The sequence below is a fragment of the Etheostoma spectabile genome, chromosome 24 (assembly GCF_008692095.1).
Source record: "Etheostoma spectabile isolate EspeVRDwgs_2016 chromosome 24, UIUC_Espe_1.0, whole genome shotgun sequence".
In the NCBI taxonomy this organism is placed as follows: Eukaryota; Metazoa; Chordata; class Actinopteri; order Perciformes; family Percidae; genus Etheostoma; species Etheostoma spectabile.
Window position 1 is genome coordinate 1,250,202 of NC_045756.1, and position 20,768 is coordinate 1,270,969.

General features: G+C 43.5%; 1 protein-coding gene across 5 annotated transcripts in view; it reads right to left on the bottom strand.

Moving 5' to 3' along the window:
* The window catches only part of pou3f3b (POU class 3 homeobox 3b), a 170,225-nt gene that overhangs the window by 94,643 nt on the left and 54,814 nt on the right, over nt 1-20,768 (bottom strand). For 3 of the 5 annotated variants that reach the window (XR_004327902.1, XR_004327901.1, XR_004327900.1), the window contains exon 3: nt 3,269-3,350. The exons of the other annotated variants lie outside the window; for them this stretch is intronic. The gene's annotated coding sequence lies outside the window, so the exon portion shown is untranslated. The remainder of the gene's footprint in view (nt 1-3,268; nt 3,351-20,768) is intronic. 5 annotated transcript variants of the gene reach the window in all.

The following is a 20,768-nucleotide window of genomic DNA, read 5'->3' on the forward strand; positions in this document are numbered from 1 at the left end:
TCCCACGAAGCTGTTTACTTGAAGAGTTTGAAATTGCATGTTGCAAATTACACCTGGAACTTTAAATTTACTGTGCGAGTGCATGGGTGTGGAATTGATGAAGCAGATAGTTATGGTTCGACACCTTCAGACAGACAAAGTCAGGGTGAGAGCAAATTTGATAGGGCAGGGTGCAAGTTACTATGTTGGGGACTACGTTACTGAACACAACTTCAAATGATTATAGATAAAAACTTATAGTGTTGCGTTTACCTATGCATAAATAAAACGGAACGGTGCTCATCTCAATTTATACCCATACTGTTCAGTGGGAAATGCACACATATTATGCATATTTTCCCATAAATTTGAAAAAAAGTTTTTTAGACAGTATCATCATTTCATATTAAAACAACTCTCAATCACATCTTTGTAAAAATTGTTGCTAAATCGACAGCCCATTGTGGACGTTGGCAAGATATATTACATGCATGCATTCATTTTCTATGTTTTCTAACACATCTGAATGATTGTTGGCCGTGTTTCTGTACGTCAGTTGTCAACTACGCGTCATCAACTGGGAAACTCTGTTAGCAAAATCTACTCCCAGTTTCCCACCTCTGATTCCCACATGAAGTGAGGAGAATGATGACGTTTTCACGGGGGAAAATGTTTTTCCAATGCCCATGCACACACGGTGACAACCTTTTCCCGCAGTTTTCTACCGTGTCTGAGTTTGCCCAGTTGTCATGGAGATGGAGAAATGCAAGCACACTTTACTTTTATGGTTTCATCGGCAGCACTTCTCGTCCGTGTTAGCTTAAGAGTAAAGCAAAATAGTTCATTATTTACCTAGTATTGAAATTGACCAAACAGTGACATGTGAAGGTGGATTCATTGCTCCACTAACCAATTAATCCTGAAGACATCAAACTTCACTATTAAAAAGCAACTTAACACTTAACCCCCCGTTCATTCCAAATTCAAGAGATTTGATATACCTTGGGGCTCCTTTAGTTTGAACGGGCAGGAAGCCAGAGCTCATAGAAACACACTCATGCTCCTAAGCCATGACAAGCATACACACACACGCGCAACTTATTTTCTTCACACCTCACTGTGTGTGTGACAGGAAATCACCAGCAGCCACTCGACCCAGGAGTGATTTCTCCTCATCTTCGCCGCTCCTTGCGGGCCTCTCAGCATCCACTCCTTCCTAAGACCTGCTCCTCCACGTCTTTTCCACCCTCATCGTCTCTCACATCATTTGACATCAAAGAGGCCGCGACGAGTCTCGCTGTTTACCCTCCCTGGCAGGGGCTCATTACAAAAACATCAAAATAAGCCGTGCAGAGAGGCAGGGCGAATTAATGATCTCCCTGTGCCACCGGTGTCCTGCACGCCCTCCGAAACGGTGCCAGGCCATTTGATGCAGAGCAAATACCCCCTGATACACGTGCGTGTGGAGGAAAACGTGTAGTTAGATGAAAACGCATTAATGCGTAGCCGTACAGTTGCACACACACACCCACGCATGCTCTAGTGCCAAGGCCCGTGGCTGCTAACGACCATTCAATTAGTGGAAATTAGGGAAGCATTGGGAGGTCCACGCTGTGACCATTAGTTGTTGGAAAGAAGCACAACAAGTGTGGGCCAGGATTAATGTCTCAAGAGCAAGATGTAGAACCTCGCAGGTCACCATCCAGTAGGCTTTAGGTTGGGACATTAACGAGTGTGGAGGACGGCATCAGACAGCGATGTGTCTTACGCAGTCTGTTTTTATAATTAGGAGATCCGTTGCACGTTGTGTGAAGGTTTTTTCTTTGGTTTATTAGCAATGTTTTGTGGGTGCAGTCAGTCGTTTCAATAGCAAATTCGCCACGAACGGTCATTAGACGAGTAGTTTGAAGCAAGTCCTCATTAGATCAAGTGATTCCATACAAATTGCTGCTCCACAAAAGCAAACCCTGATTGTGAAATCAAAGTGCTTTGGCAATGCATTGTGACACAACACATACATCAGCGTGTGCAGGTCGCTCTGCAACACATGGCTTTCTCCATGCATGTAATGGCAGGTTTTTATTTGGAAATTAATTCTTAATCTAATCTATACAGCCCTATTAATAACTATTATAAAGCACACCCCAGTCATGAATTAATCAGGGATTGGCAATTAGTGTAAAATTTAAATTTATGTTGTAAACCCACATTGAGTGTCTGGCACTAGACGGAGGTGCCAAGCCATCGCTGTACTAATTAGTTTGCAATTATGTTTAATAAGTTCTGTGGAAGCCAATCATCTTACAGTCGGGAGGCTGGGCTCTGCTGATACACGCGCTGTGGATCCAACATGGAGGAGGCTGTGACGAACATCACATTTTATACTTTTTTTTTCTTCCTTTTCTCTCCAACTTTTGCTGAGCAAGGCATTCTTGATTGTGAGAAACTCCCTCCATCACACTCTGTTGTCCTGCTGGGAGCTTCCCAGTGCAGACACACGTCATCGTTTCCCTCTCGGAGCCAAGTACACCCATCATTGTTCCCCGTTCCCCTATGAGCACAACTTATTTTATGATCAAGTGGAATTTACCTACTTAAAAACAGTCAATTAATTTTCCATGAACCTATAGCACTCAGTTGCAGGTTATTTGTAATTAGGGATAGAATAAGTTATCCTGAATGAAGGTGGTGGGAAGTCTTTTCACTAACTAAATTCTTTCAGGCAGTCCAGTGGTCGAGAACGAGTTCAGGAACGGTATACTAAACTCACTTTCCCCCTGCAGTCAAACCGCCGACACTAATACGAAAGTTACTTATTATTTAAGTATGTATTGAGTTTTTTATTGTTGGGAAAATGGCATTTGAACTCAAACTAAAGCTACATTCTAGACTGTTGTTTCTTCTTAATTTCCGGTTCAAACTGGGCTGTAAGCTTCTTCTGCAGTGGGAGTCCGTCTTCAAATTGAAGTTCAGGAAAAGCCCTGTGACGTATTTATGCAATTGCCAGTTTTTGACTTGTAATACAGTTCACATCGACATCACAGTAATAAGACAGTGAAGGAGCGAATAACCATGGAGGCATCCCATAAGCCAACACACAAATGTAGTAGACTTGTGACCAGAATATGTTCAATCCTCACACTCACACACATAACACAACAATTTATGTATGTGGTTTTATTTGTTAGCTACAATCATGCAACTCACTCACACAAAGCTAATTGAGCTAACAGCTAATTTAAGCTTAATTTCTATCTGGTGTGACTTGTCTAGCGATGGGGTCCATTACCTTGGAGTGATTTGTGTAACGGCAGGGTTTCCCATTCTTCCCATTCTGCACACATGGCGTGATTGCAGCAGAGCACCAAAACCTGCAATGACACATTTTCTGGTGTCGAGCTCCGCTCTAGCTGAAAATATGTCCACATGTTGTAATTATGCTGGTTTAACATGGTTTCTGTTTGATTTCTACAAAAAGGCAAACAGCTAAAACTACTAAATCAGAAGATCAGTCACAAACATGAGCTGTCACGCCTTGTGTTCCCAAAACAGGAACAATACAACACACACAGGATATGTGAACTCCAGCACTATCTGTGTTTAACAATGCTAATGAGCTAACTGTCATCAGCTGTGACACGAAGAAAGACACAGCGAAAGAGTAGGATCCATTTCTATTTCAAAGAATAAGGACTGCAACTGGTTCTGGAGGAAGGAGCTGGGGACAAAAGTTAAATTATCATTCGGGGCCACGTGGCCATGTCTGCCGACAAAATGAGAGTGTGTAACACCATCACTGCTAGGGACAGAGATGCATTTGGAAGTGCATTTTCAGAAGTGCAGGGTATGACGCATTCATTTTTGTTTTTGTCTTTTGCAAAGGTCATGTTTTCAAAGACACTGTCCTGTAGCTTAATAACGTAAATGAATAAAAATTGAATACAAAAATGTGATGTCTGACACGTTTTATGAAGAAAAAAGCCTTTAGTTTTATAAAAACATCAGACGTTGACAATGTGACATGACGGGACATCCGACTCAGGGAGAGGAGCGACGAAGGGAAAGAAGCGTGTAGCCGGAGCAGCAGCAGAGCGCCTGTGTCCGGCCCGCCCTGTGGGGATGGAGATTTAGTGGATTTATTGGCATCTGTCGCTCCATTATTATTTGTGTTATGAACTTTATATGTTTATTAATTTTAACTAAATTGAGCTTGAGGTTTAAAAAAAATAAAGTGGTGGATTCAAAATGACTCCTGAATAAATCTGAGAGGTACGCGTACCCACCGAAAAAGACGCCTATGAGTTATGGGGTGTTAGCGGTTTAACTTATACTGTAAAAGTTAGACTAAAGATCAGGGAGGACGAAGCAATACACTCTTCAACCCTACAGATATAGAAAAAAAAATAAAGAAATCAACACAATGCCCAGTATGAATGCCCGATCCCTGGCTCTGGATCTGCCAGGCTAAGTGGTAGAGTGTGGATTCAGAGTTGAAAGAATTTTGGGAAAATTGGCTGCAGACCAAAATGCCTCTAAATGGCTTCATGTGTCCGATTTTGAAAACAGGAGGAGGAACCTAAGACATAAAAACAAAAACCCATCGGCTTCTCCTTCTCAAATATTCCTAATAGGATTTAGCAAAAAGCAGGTGTTTTTTTCTTGCTTTCTTTTGGAATGGCATCGAAGACAACAGCTTCAGAGAGCGACATATTAGTAGTTAAAACTCAGACAGCTCACTACAAAGATCTCCTCCTGAGCTCATGGCAACACATTGGGCCTAACGGCAGGGTTCAGCTGGGACTCTTGGCTCAGTCTCTTGACTCCAACGAGCTCCGAAACTGTGTGTGCGCCAGTGTGTGTGTGAGCTAACAGGCGCTGCGGTGCCATTTGGACCGCTGCCTGACACCCTCCGTGTTAATAAGAGTAATCAGTGCCCCCATGCCTGCTACCAGCCTACATAGCACAGCAGAGAAATGGCACAGGCCTGCATCGCCACCTGAGTGTGTTTACCCAAAACACACGTCGCCTCCCCCGCTTTACACACACACATACACACACACCTCATAGAAGTTAATGAGGGGGAAATGCAGTCAATACAGTACAATTGATCAGCATTGTCCGGCGACAGCAGGCCATCGATTGGGTTCCCCTTCGCCAGTAATGCCTCATTAGCCGCGTCTTCAACACACATGAGCAAATACACAATCAGGTGTAATGCACTGGCGCCGCAAACAAATCATGGCGTTTAATTTTCAAAGCGATTGCTCGGCTTTGGTTCATTTCGCAGAGGATGCCTCGTGTACATTTCGCAGTGGATGAATGTGTCGCCGCAGCTACATTCCATATGTTTTTTATTAATATCAATTGTGCGATATCAACATTAGGGCTGTGTGTGGAATTGTGTTTTGCCTGTTGAGGTAGTGGGAGTCAGCGAAAAGTAATCAACTGCGGTTTAATTTTAAAACTGAACTGCAGCATGTACTGTTAATATGTACGTGTCACAAAAATGTACTCCTCAACTTCAGTCTGAAAAACTACAATGGGAGTGCTTTGATCCTCAAATTTCACCTGTATTTACTTTTATTTATTCTTCTCAATCATTCCACTTTGCATGATTTTTGCCAAAGTGAAGGATGGAATTGATTTATTAGATCTGTTGGACTGAAAAGCAACACACTCTAGAAGCATGGATGTGGTCCAAAATCCATTAATTATAATGTTTATAGTGGCTAAGCTTTAAGAACCCCACAATCATTTTGCATCTTCTGCATTTACAGCATTGTTTATCCTCTCACTGCTGGGAAAGAGACTTGTCAAATATTTATTTTAGCAACGATTAGGTTTGTTTAGGTATGTTAGAGGAGGGCATCTCTGCTTCCTGCTGGTAACATTGAGACCTTCCACCATTGAGGCCCACATGCTGGGCTTGGGCCTGGGTCTGGTAGTTTTCTGTCCTCTGGAGGGATTTGCACGAGATTTCAGGCACTGTAATGTGATACATGGTTTGTGGTTTAGGCTGCATGTGTGTACGTGTGTGTTTGGATGGTGGTCAGGAGGTAAATCAGTGTGTGTGTGGATATGTCCATTAATGTATTTACTGGAGGGTTTGAATGTGTACAGACGTGAAGTGGTAACTGTGTGTGAGAGACTCGTTCCAGTGACTAAACACTGTGCCCATAGAGGCGTCTCCAAAGGTGCACTGCTGATCCCTGAGCAGACCACGGCTTCCTGAGGCCTGCATGGATGAAAAATATCCCTAATGCGGGAGCACACACACAAACTCGCAAACACAAATCTGTGGAAAGCCCACTTGTCTGCCTGGAAAACCTTGGAGTCCTAGAGGGCTGGATTCCCTCAGAAAACACACTACTCCTCTCACAGTGTGGGCAGTGTGTTACGTATGCTTGGAATCAACTGAGGAAGCCTTGGGCGTGCGATTCTTGCACTTTATTGCGAATACCCTCCGGAGGCAAACCCCCGTCTGTTCTGACGTCCCACTTGAACTGTAGAATGAAGAAGCAAGAAGTAGAAGAAAAGCAGTAAAGTCTGTCTTTGCTGTTTGCCTTTCATCTCCAAGCCCATAAGTTCCCAGGGTTCAGAGCTGCCACACAAAAAAGAAAAAAAAGAGAAGGCAAACGTGTCAGCATGCAACATGTGCTCGCCCATTAAGGCCAGGAGTTGGGCCTGTCAAGCTTTTCAGCTGTCCTCGGCACTCGGCGTGACGACTGAACACATCTTTATAGCTATTATGGGAGGAGGGCGAGGTCGGAGAAGTGTTTAGTCGCGTGTCAATCAGCAAAAGTGTGAGTGTGTGAAGCAGTGTATGGGCAGATCAATCAAAAAAGTCTGATTAAGAGGAAGAGGGCGGGTTCCTATTTCCCTCCAAACCAAAGGCAATCCCGCTACATGTAGATTGGGTGTCATTCAACCGTGGGCCGCCACTGACTTGTGTACATAGACAAACACATTAAGCACCGGTGCCGATTGCCCTTAATGACAGCAATAGAGCCAGTCCGATGACAGACAACAGAATAGCACTTTGACCAAGGTTGACAGAGACAGAAATAAGGAAAGTGATTTCTTTTTTTTTCCTGCCCCAAAGGTGCTCATTTGCCGAGGTGAAACGGTTGCGACACCACAAGCAGGGGGCAATTTCCCTTCCATCAAGTGTGTGGTTAATTTTCCTTGTCCCCTCTTTACTCGTCTCGCAGGGCAGCTGGTTTGTGAAGGCTACAATTGCTGTTAACATCTCACTTGATTGTACAATTTCTGGACTGGAGGCCTTTTCTCTGCCACTGCTAGTAATCCTTAAACATGCAAAGGTTTGATTCTTTGTCTTGTCGAAACTTGTGATTGGCCTCTTTTGTCCAGTAACACTTATTTGCACAGGTGATGGACATATTGTGTTGTCTCTAATACTCAATATACAAAAAAACGGAAATCTTTTCTATCACATGCATAAAGCTGAGCATTACTTAGAGTTGAGCGGCATCCAAATTTTGATACTGTCAAACCTCCTTCCTGTTTTACCGCGGTGTACGGTATTACCGTGACTAATTAATAATGATGAGTAAGGCTCAGACGGCGTCATCAAACTATCGGCGTGTGCCTCCAGCGTTCAGAAACTGAATATCAAACACCAATGCTGAAACATCTCTCCCTTCTCATTAGGGAGGAACCCCAAATGCTACCAAACTGCAGAAGTCCTGTTCTTCTTCCAGACCAGGCCACTCGGTGCCCCCCCCCCCATCCTCCACACTGTCACGTGATAGGAACCACACATAACCCTAGCATTACTGTATTTATTTCCTACAGTTAGCCAGGAACAACTAGCCTAAATTAATGCATTCGATGTTCACTTTTTAAATGCAAGTCAACACAGAACACATAATTCAGCTTTTCCCCCCATACTCCAACAAAAAAGCACATCATGTGCATATATCTGCATTCATGCAACCTAGAAACTGGCTCCCACAAGTGCTCACCAGCAGCAGGGGGTCCAAATCAAGCTTATGTTCCACTTTGATTTTTTACCGAGGGAGGCTTGCTCAGATTTGACTCTGCAAAGTCAGAGTGAAGCGGCTAGTTGGAGGGAAGTGGGAGACAAGGCGGTGTGTTATAATGTAGGGAAGGGTGCGTGCGTGCGTGCGTGCGTGCGTGCGTGTGTGTGTGTGTGTGTGCGTGTGTCTGTGGCACTAATCTCTCCCTCTGTGTATCTATCTTTCAGTCTTTCAATCTCTCTTCAAATTCAACACACAGTACAACCCTGCAGGGGGAAGAAAACAAGTCAAAGCAACACTGTCGTCTAGTTATGCAAAATCAACAGAGTATAGTATTTGTAAACCCGGGCTAGTTGTTCAAACAAAGCCTGATTATATATCTAGCCTCCACGTTCTCCACTGTCCTCTTTTTCACATTTTTCCAGGTGAGAAGATTATGTGGCCGGGTTGTGTCATTTTGCTCAAATTGCACACACCTGACAGTGCGTATGCATGTGTGTGTGTGTGTGTGTGATCGGTACATTACTGTATATTTGCACTTCTGCCACTGTGTTGTGTGAGAGCGCGTGGGCATCTGTGGGTGTGTCTGCCACTAACAGGAGCATTGGCGGTGAAAGGTTGGCCTTCGGTGGCGGTGGACCTCTAATTTGTTCCGCCACGGCAGAAGTCGGCTAATGCTGCACACCTGCTATCCCTGTACCGTCATTAGCTGGTGCAGAACCGCAAAAAGGTCAAACATAAACAGAGAGATCACAAGCGAGAGAGAGAAACACAGGCAGAATGAGAAAGAAGAAAAGACAGTGGGAGTGTGTGTGTGTCTGTCTGCACGCGCATGGGAGAGATAGCAGGAAAGATGAACGCTAATGTGTGGATGATGAGTGGGCGTGGGCCATCCATGCATGGAGCGATGCATGATGGGAACACTTTACACACCGGGGCGCCTGCCTCTGATCTTGGTAAACAAGCCCCAACACGGAGGCACGATCGCTGCACACCTGTACACAAGTACACACCGGCAAACTGCTGACAAACAAACTGAGTCCACGTATCGCCGAGCAAAATTAGCAATAGATCCTATAGTCAGCTGTACATATGTGAGATCATGTATTTTTATTAGTTCAAACACAAAGTGAAAAAGCAGCAATGAAGGCAGTGTAAATAAAAAAAACATCCAATCCAACATCATTATCCATATTGAATGCATTTCAAGATGGAAACCCGGATCGCTAATCTGAAAAAGACTGCATTCAAGAGAGGTGATTAATGAAAGGCTTGGACTATATTTCCCAGGGTTCCCTGCTATTTTTCTTCCTCCGAAGACTCTTGAGGGGCCACAACTTTCAAAAAAGACAGATGTGAAATGTGAAATTGCATTGCGTTACAGAGGCTAGACAGGGAGTGACGTCAAGACTTCAGCTCTCTATACCTCAGCTTTCCTTAAACCTATTTTAACATTAACGTAAGTCCCCCCAGCCTGCCTATGGCCCCCCAGTGGCTAGAAATGGTGCTAGGTGTAAAACGAGCCCTGGGTATCCTGCTCTGTCTTTGAGAAAATGAAAGCTCAGATGGGTCGATCTGGAATCTTGCACCTTATGAGGTCACAAGGGGCAAGGTTACCTCCCCTTTCTCTGGTTTGTCCGCCCAGAGAATCTGGCCCATCCATGAGAGAGAGACATCAACAAGCAAAGTGGCAGTTGGTCAAGGCCAAACCCCTAGCCTCAGCCTTGCCCCCCTTCTCTGTCCTTCTAAAAAGCTACAGACTCAGAAATGGCACATACTAAGGAAAGCTCATTGTGGGACTGGCTCTAGTGCTGGAATTCTGCACCAAGGCGGAATTTTGGGAAAGAGACTTCAGATGCAGTATTAGGGGACCACTAAGGTCTATATAAAAGAGACTTCAGATACAGTATTAGGGACCACTAAGGTCTATATAAAAGAGACTTCAGATACAGTATTAGGGGACCACTAAGGTCTATATAAAAGAGACTTCAGATACAGTATTAGGGGACCACTAAGGTCTATATAAAAGAGACTTCAGATACAGTATTAGGGGACAACTAAGGTCTATATTAAAGCATCCAAAGAGCACCATTTCATAGGACCTTAAAGACAAGAATCCGAAAGAGAGAAGCGTCAGCATCAAACTAACCCCAACTTAAAAACACGTCCCCCCCCCCCCCCCCTACACACACACACACGCACGCAGGAATGAGAATAGACGCTGTCCCCCCCATACCTGGCTGCGAGGAAGTATCGCTGTGGTATTTACGAGTGTTTGACTAGACAAATATGACAGAGACAGGGACAATTAGTTTGGCTGTTTAAGCTACATTAACTCTCTCAGCTATCACACACCGGTGCCAAAGCGTAAGTCCTCCCAAAGGAAAGCAGCACTGCGATCGCCGCTCATCGACTGTGGAAGAACTACAGGAAGAGAAATATCGGGGGAGGGTTGTTTGTTGTGTGGTGTAATTGGGAATAAATTTCAATTATCTGCTGTGTCACTTTCCTACGTGTGCTTCTTGCATGTTTGCCGTTGTGAACCTGCTCATGTACAGCTAAATCAATCCAAGGCTTTCAATGCAGGAGAGGCTAATACAGTGACTGTAGCCAAAAGGGAAAGATAGGAAAAGATGAAAAGCTGTATATAAAAACAGAAGTATCTAAATCTAGACAGAAAATACCACATTATTCCCAATGTATGCCTGTAGATGTACAATAGCCTGTGGCACTGATATTATATGGTGCAGCGCAATTCATTTGAGCAGTAGCAGTTGAAGCAGTTTGTTAGATACACCTAGATAAAAACTAATGCAGTCCAACAGGTTCAGCTTTTGTTGAAACGGTACGTCCATTTTGAAGGATGTGGAAACTCCTGAACACATTGAGTGGTAAAGAGAGAGACAATTACAATTTCCACCATTCACCCACAGACAGATGAAGTCCGTCCCAGCATGAAAGTGTCTTGTGTATACCGGGGGACTTGTCCACAGGTTGACCTCTGCTCTCCTGGTGGAAATGAACGAGAGCAGAATAATGATGTGGTGTCCCGCCCGACAGCTCGGGGTGAGGGCAACGCTCATCTGACTCCCTGGTGTCTACTGTTCACTTACACAGAATAGCAGAGAAGCTGTTTTCCATGGTTTGGTCCTATTAAGGAATATCTTTTGTGCAAGTGCAAAAATGCAGTATTTTAGACAGGGTGCTTCTAACTTTTTAAGTCCCTCTTCTGTTTCAACATGACCATGCCAGGTCCATGAGGTTTTCTCAGTGTAGTGTGGAAGACCTTACAGTACCTTAAAATGCTGGTTAATTTAATTAACTTCATAATGTCATAATTTTGGACTCCATCACCCCATCAACTCTACATATTCTTAATAATCAGAGCTTGATGAGAACAATTTTGTGATTTTGCAGATTATCTTAGGGCTGGGCAATATATCGATATTATATCTTGATCTGAAACTAGATGGCGTCTTAAATTTTGGATATTGTAATATTGTAATGTTGTTTGACTGGTTTTAAAGGCTGCATTACAGTAAAGTGATTTACTTTATGAATTTACCAGACTGTTCTATTATGTGCCTTTCCCCCACTTAGACATTATGTCCACATTAATGATGATTATTTATCTACAATCTAGATGTAAAGATATTTTATTAAAGAACCAATTGTCAATCCTAGAATATCGCCGCAATATCAACATCGAGGGATTTGGTCAAGAATATTATGATATCTGATTTCCTCCCTATCACCCAGCCCTAGATTATCTGTATCGGCGTTTTATTTGCCTCATAACAGATGAAGTTCATTGATTTAAAAGTGTTCTACTATGGCTTGGCTACAGCTCTGCGTCTGTCCCTCTGCTTCGGTTTGGCTCACTGCTGAGTCTGACTTAATGTCACGCCCACAACACTATCTAAAATTTCTAATTTAATAATTGCTTAAATAATCTAAACTAAGCTTTGTGTTGGAGTTTGTAACTTTCCAAAATCTTAATTTTGACTTAAAAGATTTTCCTTTTCACTGCAAATGCATATCTGTTCCACATATCGGTTTCATTAAACTACTAGTAATCAGTATCAGCCAACCACTATTGCAATTAGTCAATTACTATTAGTCTTAAACGCCACATCTGGTGGAGCCAATCACCCATTTACAGAACCCCTCTGCCACCACCTCATCCTCCCTACTGGCACACATGAAGAGACAACAGGCCGAGCTTATTACAGTGTTTAATATAGTGGAATTTTAATGTACCTGCATGTGAACTAAATTAAAAGGTTTGAAGGTGTGTGACTGAGTAGATGTAACTGTAACAGTTGCGATCACTTCTATGTTTTATTTGCTCAATATGCACCCCTGTACAAATGGAAAATGGTTGAGTCCATTGGCCTGTGTTGACCTTGTTCCGAGCTGGTAGTTGGCCACTTATCATCAACATGGGGGGTGAGGGCGAAAAAAAAGGGACTCTTGCCAAGCCCTCCAAAAAGTTAGCGACTCGTGTGGCACTCTAAACAACAAAACAATGATTGCTCTCTTGTCCGTATTGCCGGTAGTACTACGAGGCAGCGGTGCCAAGACTCTTGTGGAAAATTCAAAACAAGTGGGTGTTTGACAAGTAGCGACAAACGCATTAACACCAAGGTGGGAGAAATGGTAGCTCAGTGGCAGAGTGGTGGTCAGCATATGTTTGAGCCTGTTTTTTCTATTTTGATCAATCTCTTACGACACTGGTTGTTTGTGGAAAAACACGTAAAATCATGGTGAAATGTGTTCATCTGACAACTTTAAAACCTGTTATTTGCAAATAATACTAACTACCTGATAATTATGCTGTCAGCAACACCACAATTGTGGTCCTTCTTCCACAATAACAGACATTTGGTGACAACGGTTTGGTGAGTTCCGATGATGGAGCGGCTGTCAACACGGTAGGGTGGGGGGGACACAGTTTTTGTTTATTCATTTGGCCGAGGCTGTCGGCCATAGTGATTGGTCGTCGTCACAGTGCGGTGATTAGGAGCAGCTTCCAGCAGCAGCCAGAGAGCAGACAGTGGGTAGGACTTCATGTACTCTGGCCTGGAGGGGAGACCAAGTTCTGCCAAACATTCTCATCCAGGGAACAAGAGCCTTCAGGACAAGCTCAGAGAACAAGGCAGAGGATGAAAGAGGAGGAAGAAAACCCAGGAGTGGCGGTGAGAGTGTAAGAGTGATGGACAGAAGGAAAGAGAAGAATCAGACCTCTTTCCTCCTGCCCTTTCATACTAGCTGTACCTGCAGCCCCTCCCTCAGCACACTGACTCTTTTTTCAGGCTTCACACCCTGAAGCCTGCCTATAAGAATACTTTCTCCATCCCTAAATCAATTTCAATTAATGCCAGTGCAACACAAATTCTAAAATGTGTTTCTTGTTTCGGTGCAAACCAGATCCGATTCCATCCAACCCATAATCCACCATGTCACGCACTTCCGACAACACCACCCAAACGCTTCTAGAACTAGCCCCGCTCCCAGCCACTTCCTCTATTCCCAAACCCTTCCTCAGCCCTCCTCCTTCATCCCTTTGACTTATCTGTTCCCTTCCTTAGCTAACCCCACCTTCAAATCCATTCATTCAGCCTCCTCCAGCCCCACCCAGAGCCTCATCCACCCCCTGGCTCAGCCTCTCTCTGGGCTACAGGCTACTCAGCAGGGGGTAGGGCAGGTATCTGCAGTGTAGCGCGCTGCGCCCGGCACTCAGGGCGGCTCTCCGGGGTGAAAAGCCGGCAGGGCTCTTATAAGCTAAGTGTGTCATCTGTGGCTTCCACCAACCCCGGCCAAATGAAAGGAATGAGAGAAAGAGAGAGAGGGGATGGCTGAGTGAATAGGCGTGCACTGTAAATCTTCACGGCAACAACATGCATCCATGGGGAAGGGAGGGTGGCGAGCCGAAGAGAGAGGGGGAGATGGCGCAGAAAGGGGAGCGGATTTTCCTCACTCACTTAATGCACTGCTTATGACAGCTAAAGGGGAAAGTGCGCTGGAAATTGGTGAGGAGGAATTACCAGTGTTATACCGCTTGCCATCTTACAAATGAATACCGTTTAGCCTGGGCATATAAATGAGTGGATTTTGCTTGGAGAGGAAAAAAAATGAAAAGAGAGTGGAATGAGAGACAGAGGAAGGAAAAGTGGCAACGCAAGCAATCAGTGGCCGGCGTGTTGTGTGGAGGTGTGTGTGTGTGCGTTTGTGCACACGAAGGTATGTTTGTGTGCGTAACTGCAGGCGCGTGTGTGGCTCAGTGTGAGGCTCTGTGCCGAGCCAGCCGCATGAAATTATGCAAGCAAGTAACAATGAGCAAATTGAACCTCCGCACGCTGACACACACAGACGCACACACGCGCACGCGCACACGCCCTGCACAAGGTCAGGCTCAAAGACAAGGGAGTAGGGGCGTTTTAGCAGTGGGTGGGAGCGAAAACAGATCATGATAAATTGGCTCACATTTTACAAAACCCTGCCCTTAATGCTCCTCGGCTTGCCATGCCCCCTAGCCCAGCGCTGGGGCTGCTTTAATAGCAGCAGCTAGCCATTTGTGATATATGAAAACCAGGCTGTGGCACTAATTATGCAATTACAAAGCGGAAGCGGTACTGTATTGTTGCAGTGTGGGGAGGAGCGAGACAGGGAAGCAAAGAGAGGACTGTGCATAAATATCCATCTCTCTTTCTTTTTATCCTTCTCCCTATACTGTACCTTGCTAATCCCCCCTCCATCCCCTTGCTGCCTCCTCTGTCTGTCTTCCTTTCCATCAGCCTCTCTGGCCAACTGAGCTGCGCCCCTGGCATCCCTCTAGTTTATTGAGAGATAGAGTGAGTGTGCCAGTTTCACTAAACCACAGGGAGCTGAGGAACCGGGGGAGAGGGAGCTCCAGAGCGTGTGAACACAGTTAAAGTGAGAAAGTGTAGCGAGCTAGGGGAGGAGGGGGCTGAGAGGAGAAGGCAAAATTTGTCTTGTGCGTTGATGAAAGGACAATTTATTAGGAGCTGCTCAGGGAGACAGAATATTTTGCCCAAGTGCTTTACAGACCGTCTGGATGAGGAATGGGAGCATATCAGCACAGTGCCGGCCCGGGCCGAGGCTGTAGCAGCAACAACCTGGCACAGCCACATCACAGTCTGCTGCAAACACCCATGGGGGTCGTGGATCAGGGGCACACAAGGATGGAGGAGGGAGTTCTGCAGTGATTGTGGACATGGTGGAGGTCCAGATACATCCATAAAACAAGTGTCTTCAGAGGATTATAAATCTACTTAGAAGTGTTTTTTCCAAGTGGAACTTCTACTGTTGTAAATCTAAACGTTACATTTAACCCCTTTGAGCTCTAGGAGCCTTACTTTTTAGGGTATTTGCATATAACTGATCCCGATGAGTTTCACATCAGAATGTTCAGAACTAACTCCGTATTCCTGTAGAGTGAGTCCCAAATATGTCCCAGATCAGTGTGTAAAGAGATAACTTGGCGCTAAAGCTGTAAAGTTGACATTGGCTTTTTGAAAATCTTCAAATCACTTTGGAAAACCAACCTTAACTTACGATGTGTTGTTCGAATTGTTTTGGTGCTTTCAATCTGTATTATCAGTATTATATATGATTCAAATAGCAAATAAATGTCTGAAATGAAATTTTGTTATTGCTGTAATATCTATATCTAAATGTATCTAATATATCTAAATATTTTTCATTCCCAAAAAATTTGATTTTACAACATCGTTTTGAGTCATGTTGGTGTTTGTTTATGGAACAACCGCAAGAAATTCTTTAACATAGATGGCATGGCGAGATTAAGGATTGCCGCATTGGCCGGTCCGAGCGACAAACACGACGGTCGGAGCAGCGCGGGAAACAACACCTGTGCACATCCCAGAGGATAGCTATGCCAGGGTAGAGCTAACATTAGCATGTAGGTGTCGCACCATCCATTACCAGCGGCCGGGCTTTATTTGTGTTTAAGTGAAACAAACATATATACAGTATATGCACGTGATATTGACGATGATAATTTTCCCTTTGCAAAGGCCTCGTGTTAACCTGTGTGCTAGTGTGTTAACCTATGGGAAAGAGCTGTGCGTGAGTGTTAATCTGCATATGTTGAAGAACATGAACACGAATCAGCAGCCATTAGACTTCCATATAGGATGGAGCATGGGGTCAGCTCGAGACAAGGCTCCCCATTTAAATAATGCCAACATATGGAGGAAATCACTTTGGATTCATTCACACTTTTCTATATGAATACCAAGTAGGATCATTGCAGTGTGATAGAGGAGAAGTAGTGAAGTAGGGAAAAGCACCGAAGCAGTGAGGTTAAAACTATAATTGTTTGGTTAATTTAACTCCAGCATGGAAAAAAACACAGAAAAGCCAAGCAGCTTTTCTGTTCCTCCTCTCTCCTGCTGCAGAGGCCGGTCCCCCGGAGTACGCGCCGATGCCTCGCCATATCTCCCGTGTAGCCAGAAAGGCACACTTCCTATTTATCTCCTGTCTCACTGAGCCGAAGCTAGCTAGCACGGCTGGCTTGACCTCCGCTGGGTGCACATTAATTTCACCTCGCTGTTTGTATGGCATCGATTAATAAAAAGTGACTAGGTTTTCAGCAAATGAACACGCGTTGATAAATGAGGGCCCGCGCCTAATTGCTTGGTAAATTAAGAGCTCACAATAGTGATGACGATGTGTGCTGCTTTTAATATTTAAAAACTCATTAAGTGTGGGGAGCGTCTTGCTTAGTTGGGCAGGCAGCCTTGTATGATCACCTTTAGGTGCTATTAACAGCCCATGTGAAATGTCAGCACGAGTTTAAGGTTGGAAGTGGAGTGGCTCATCTGATCAGAGCTGCTTATTTAAAACTCACAAAAGTGCACACATGCATATATAAACAGACACCTTTCTCATACACAGGTTACATTATACTCAATCTGGACTCACACATGTAGGTCGCTTATCACACACTCAACTGTTTTGTGTCTGCACGCACAATACAAAATCCAAATGCAGTGTGTGAAATTACACACAAATGTTCTCACCACATACACAAACAAACACTCCTCCTCATGCACATCTAACACAAACATACACACACACGTCACAACCCAAATGCCATGCACCATTTGGAATCTGGAGAGCAGAGATGAACAAGCACTGGCAAATATTGAAAGTATTTATTTCTCTCCACAGATGAACGAGACGTAATCCTCCAAATATATTTAGTCGTGTTATGGATTTGTTGTCGCTTAATTTGCATGACAACACACTACCTTTTCACTGCGCACACAGCGGCAATTGCAGCGCTGATATCATCTTTATTATTATTGAGCCATAATGTGGCGCTACACAGAGGGGGGAAATTGAGTAAGTTAAGCCTGGAGTAGGAGCAGACACTTGGCTTATAGGTGATGGATCGCTTTCAGTAATTTGTCTTTATTATGATTGGCCAAGATCAATATTTTAACAGTTCGGTTACGGTCTTCAGTACAGTGCTTAATATGTATTATTCACGACCTTTATCGGCATGGAGGGAGGCAGGAACGGGTGGGATGACTGAGGCAGGGAGAGGGCCTGCTCTATGTGGGACATAAATAGGACTGTGTAATGGACACAAATTAAAATGTGTGTGTGTTTGTGTGTGTGTGTGTGTGTGTGTGAACATGTGTGGGCGTGTGAGAGTGGCTGCATCCTTGACTGCCGGAGCACATGCATAAGCCAAGAGACACATGGTTAAAAGGTTGGTTCACCCAAATTATAAAAAAAACAAACATATTTGTTACTTCCAACCCCTCAAGCAGTATCTAGCCAGCAGATTGATTTAGTTTGGTATGCATAGAACACAATATACTGTACATGTCTGATCAGACATGAGGCACAAAACGTTCTTCTTCCATGTGTTATGGCAACTTAAGCAGCAACACAACAGCTGGGAGAAACTATGAAGCCATGCAGGCTTTTATAGCCACGGTGACATTGTCAAGTGCTGTGGATGTGACATTAATGCGGGTAAGGAACATTACGTGGGCCTTTTCTACTAACCTCGCGATACTGTACACAAGAGCAAATCCTATAACATGCTAACTGTAAACAACACACACAATGACAGCTGTAGCTTCAAGATGCTTTAATTTAAAATGCATGACTGAAATTACAATAAAAATCCAGCGCCTAAATGAACAGTGGAAGGATAAATAAAAGGAAAGCGATAAATTATGTTACACTGGGAAACTCTATCTACATCAGCAGAATGTGTGCTGTCTTGGCCAAATACTGTAGCTACGTTTCGATCAGGGGTGGATTGTAACTAAGTATATTTACTTGAGTAATCTACTTAAGTAAAGAATTTGAGGTACTTGTACTTTACTTGAGTCTTTTCTTCTCATGACACTTTCTACTTCTTCTCCTCTACATTTCAGAAAAAAACAGGGCTCTCAAGTCTCACACATTCACCGTGAGACGCACACTTTTCAACCAGTTCACACTCTCACAGCCACACATTGTATTTCTCACGCTGATGAAGGCACAAGTGTACTGAAAGCGATAACGCACCTCATTGAAACTTGCCAACAAAAGCAGCAGTATTTTAGAAAAGGTCGCTACTTAGGCAAAGGTAATATAGGCTATTACCTTATGGTATACCTGCTTGTCTGTCACCCTCCACTGCAACAATCCCTCCTTTTTCACATGGTTTATGAACACCATCACAATTATTACTGGGCTTTTTAAACGAAGCTTCAGACACTCAGCTGTCGTTACAGTTTGCAAAAAGCTATGTATGTATCGCCGCTGCAGAATTATGAACGTGATTCACACAATCATTAATATCCCCTGCTCTTGCGTTTCAACGCAAACATGTAAACAAAGACTGGAGCCGATTAACCCCCCGTTATCACGCTGCTCTCACGCCTGGTGTAGTCAGTGGACAAGACAGACAGAAGAACGCATTAAGGGGAGCAGCCACGGTGTACTTTTGAAAGTGTGTAGTCATTCATGACACCAGCAGCTACTACAACTGCTCTTTGTGCAGACGGGAGAACTGTGCCCATCATGGTGGCACAGATTCGAACATGCACTGCCGTCAACAAGTGGCATTGCAGTCTTATGCTCTAGCTAGGCCAAGGTTATGTGGTAAATTGGAAAACCAAAAGACTTGTGGTAATGCTAATTTTCTTTGAATTATAGGTTATATAAATAATAAAACACTTATGTTGCATGGGATTGTTATGATTTTGTCAGAACAATGCTCAGGGCAAGTTCTGCAATCCCACTGTACAGTACTGTACTTTATTCTCTGCTGTTCAGTGAACGGTTTGGGGCCAGATATTTTTTTATTTTTGATACATTTGTGTTTAATCTACATAAATTAATTAATTTTATTTGGTCTATAATTTATGAGATTTACCTTTTGTAATCATTTCTATTGCTGGTCAGTTATGTACAATAGTCATATGCAACTGGTAGCAAAACCCTTGAGAGATTTTAGACGGCAGTTGGGATGCAGGGGGTGCTAATAAATAAGGTCTAATGATTCTTATTACAAAAGTTCTGATTAGTCAGGAATAGGCGTGTTTTTAAATATGAAGAGGTGTTTGCACTCTGTGTGGGCTAAAACACACATTTACAATCAGGCAGGCAAACTCATTAAAACAATACCATAATTAGGAAAGTCTACATGATGGAAAGGTGGCATTAAAATGTGCCAGACTCCACCAGATTAGGGCTTTTATGGCCCAAAAAAAACTCTGGGGGGAACATGACCCCGGACCCTCCCCTAACTCCCCCCCCAGATGGGATCTCACTCCAAACATTTGGTAAAACCTGAGAGTTATGAGCCACCACATTAATCTGACAGCAGTAGTTGCTAGCGACTTAAAAAATTAAGATTTTTGCACAAAAAACACATGCAATCTATGTAATACAACTATAAAAATATAAGAAAGTATATATAGAAATTTAATTTTCTTATAAATTAAATTACCCAACAATTTAACGGCCTACAAGTCCAGCTGAAAGTTCAGAACTCAGAACTGTTTTGATCATTTCCAGTTTCTAAAATGTGGGGATTTTACGCATTGAGTACTTTTATAAGTACATATTCCTGATAATACTCAAATACTTTGACTTAAGTGACATTGTCAGTGCAGGACTTTTAATTGTAACAGTATTTTTACAGTGCGATATTTGTGCTTTAACTTAAGTAAAGGCTATGAATACTTCTTCCACCACTGGTTGCAAATAATGAAGCAACTTTAAGTATCCAATTACATGCACTGCCCCCCCCACCCCCACCCCTCCAATCAGAGACCCAATGAAAAAAGTGGTCATTCGAACTCTGCTCTACTAATCCATGACCTTGCAGTTAACAGCTTTCATGGAGTATTTCTTTGGTAGTAAGTAGCTCTGATGTAACAGTGAGATACATGGATTATCAGAAGGCTTTTACTAGAAAGACACAAACACAATTCCCTTCACGACCTCATTGGATTTGGGTCGAGGCGGAAATATTTAAAAAAAACAATTCCAGTAGAGGAAAATTGAGAAAACATGTTTTTTTCAAATTCTGTATTTTCATAAAATAGTCAGAAAATGCAAGCAAACACACCTCTCACACGTTGGTAATCCTTTAATCCCCTAGTATGAGACATACCTGTAACATAGATGAATGTATGTCACTTGGATAATTGTATGCTATCCCGTACTCAATTGATATTCTAGGTCAATACCACAAAAACAGAAGGAGCAGGGTCAGGAGAATGTTCC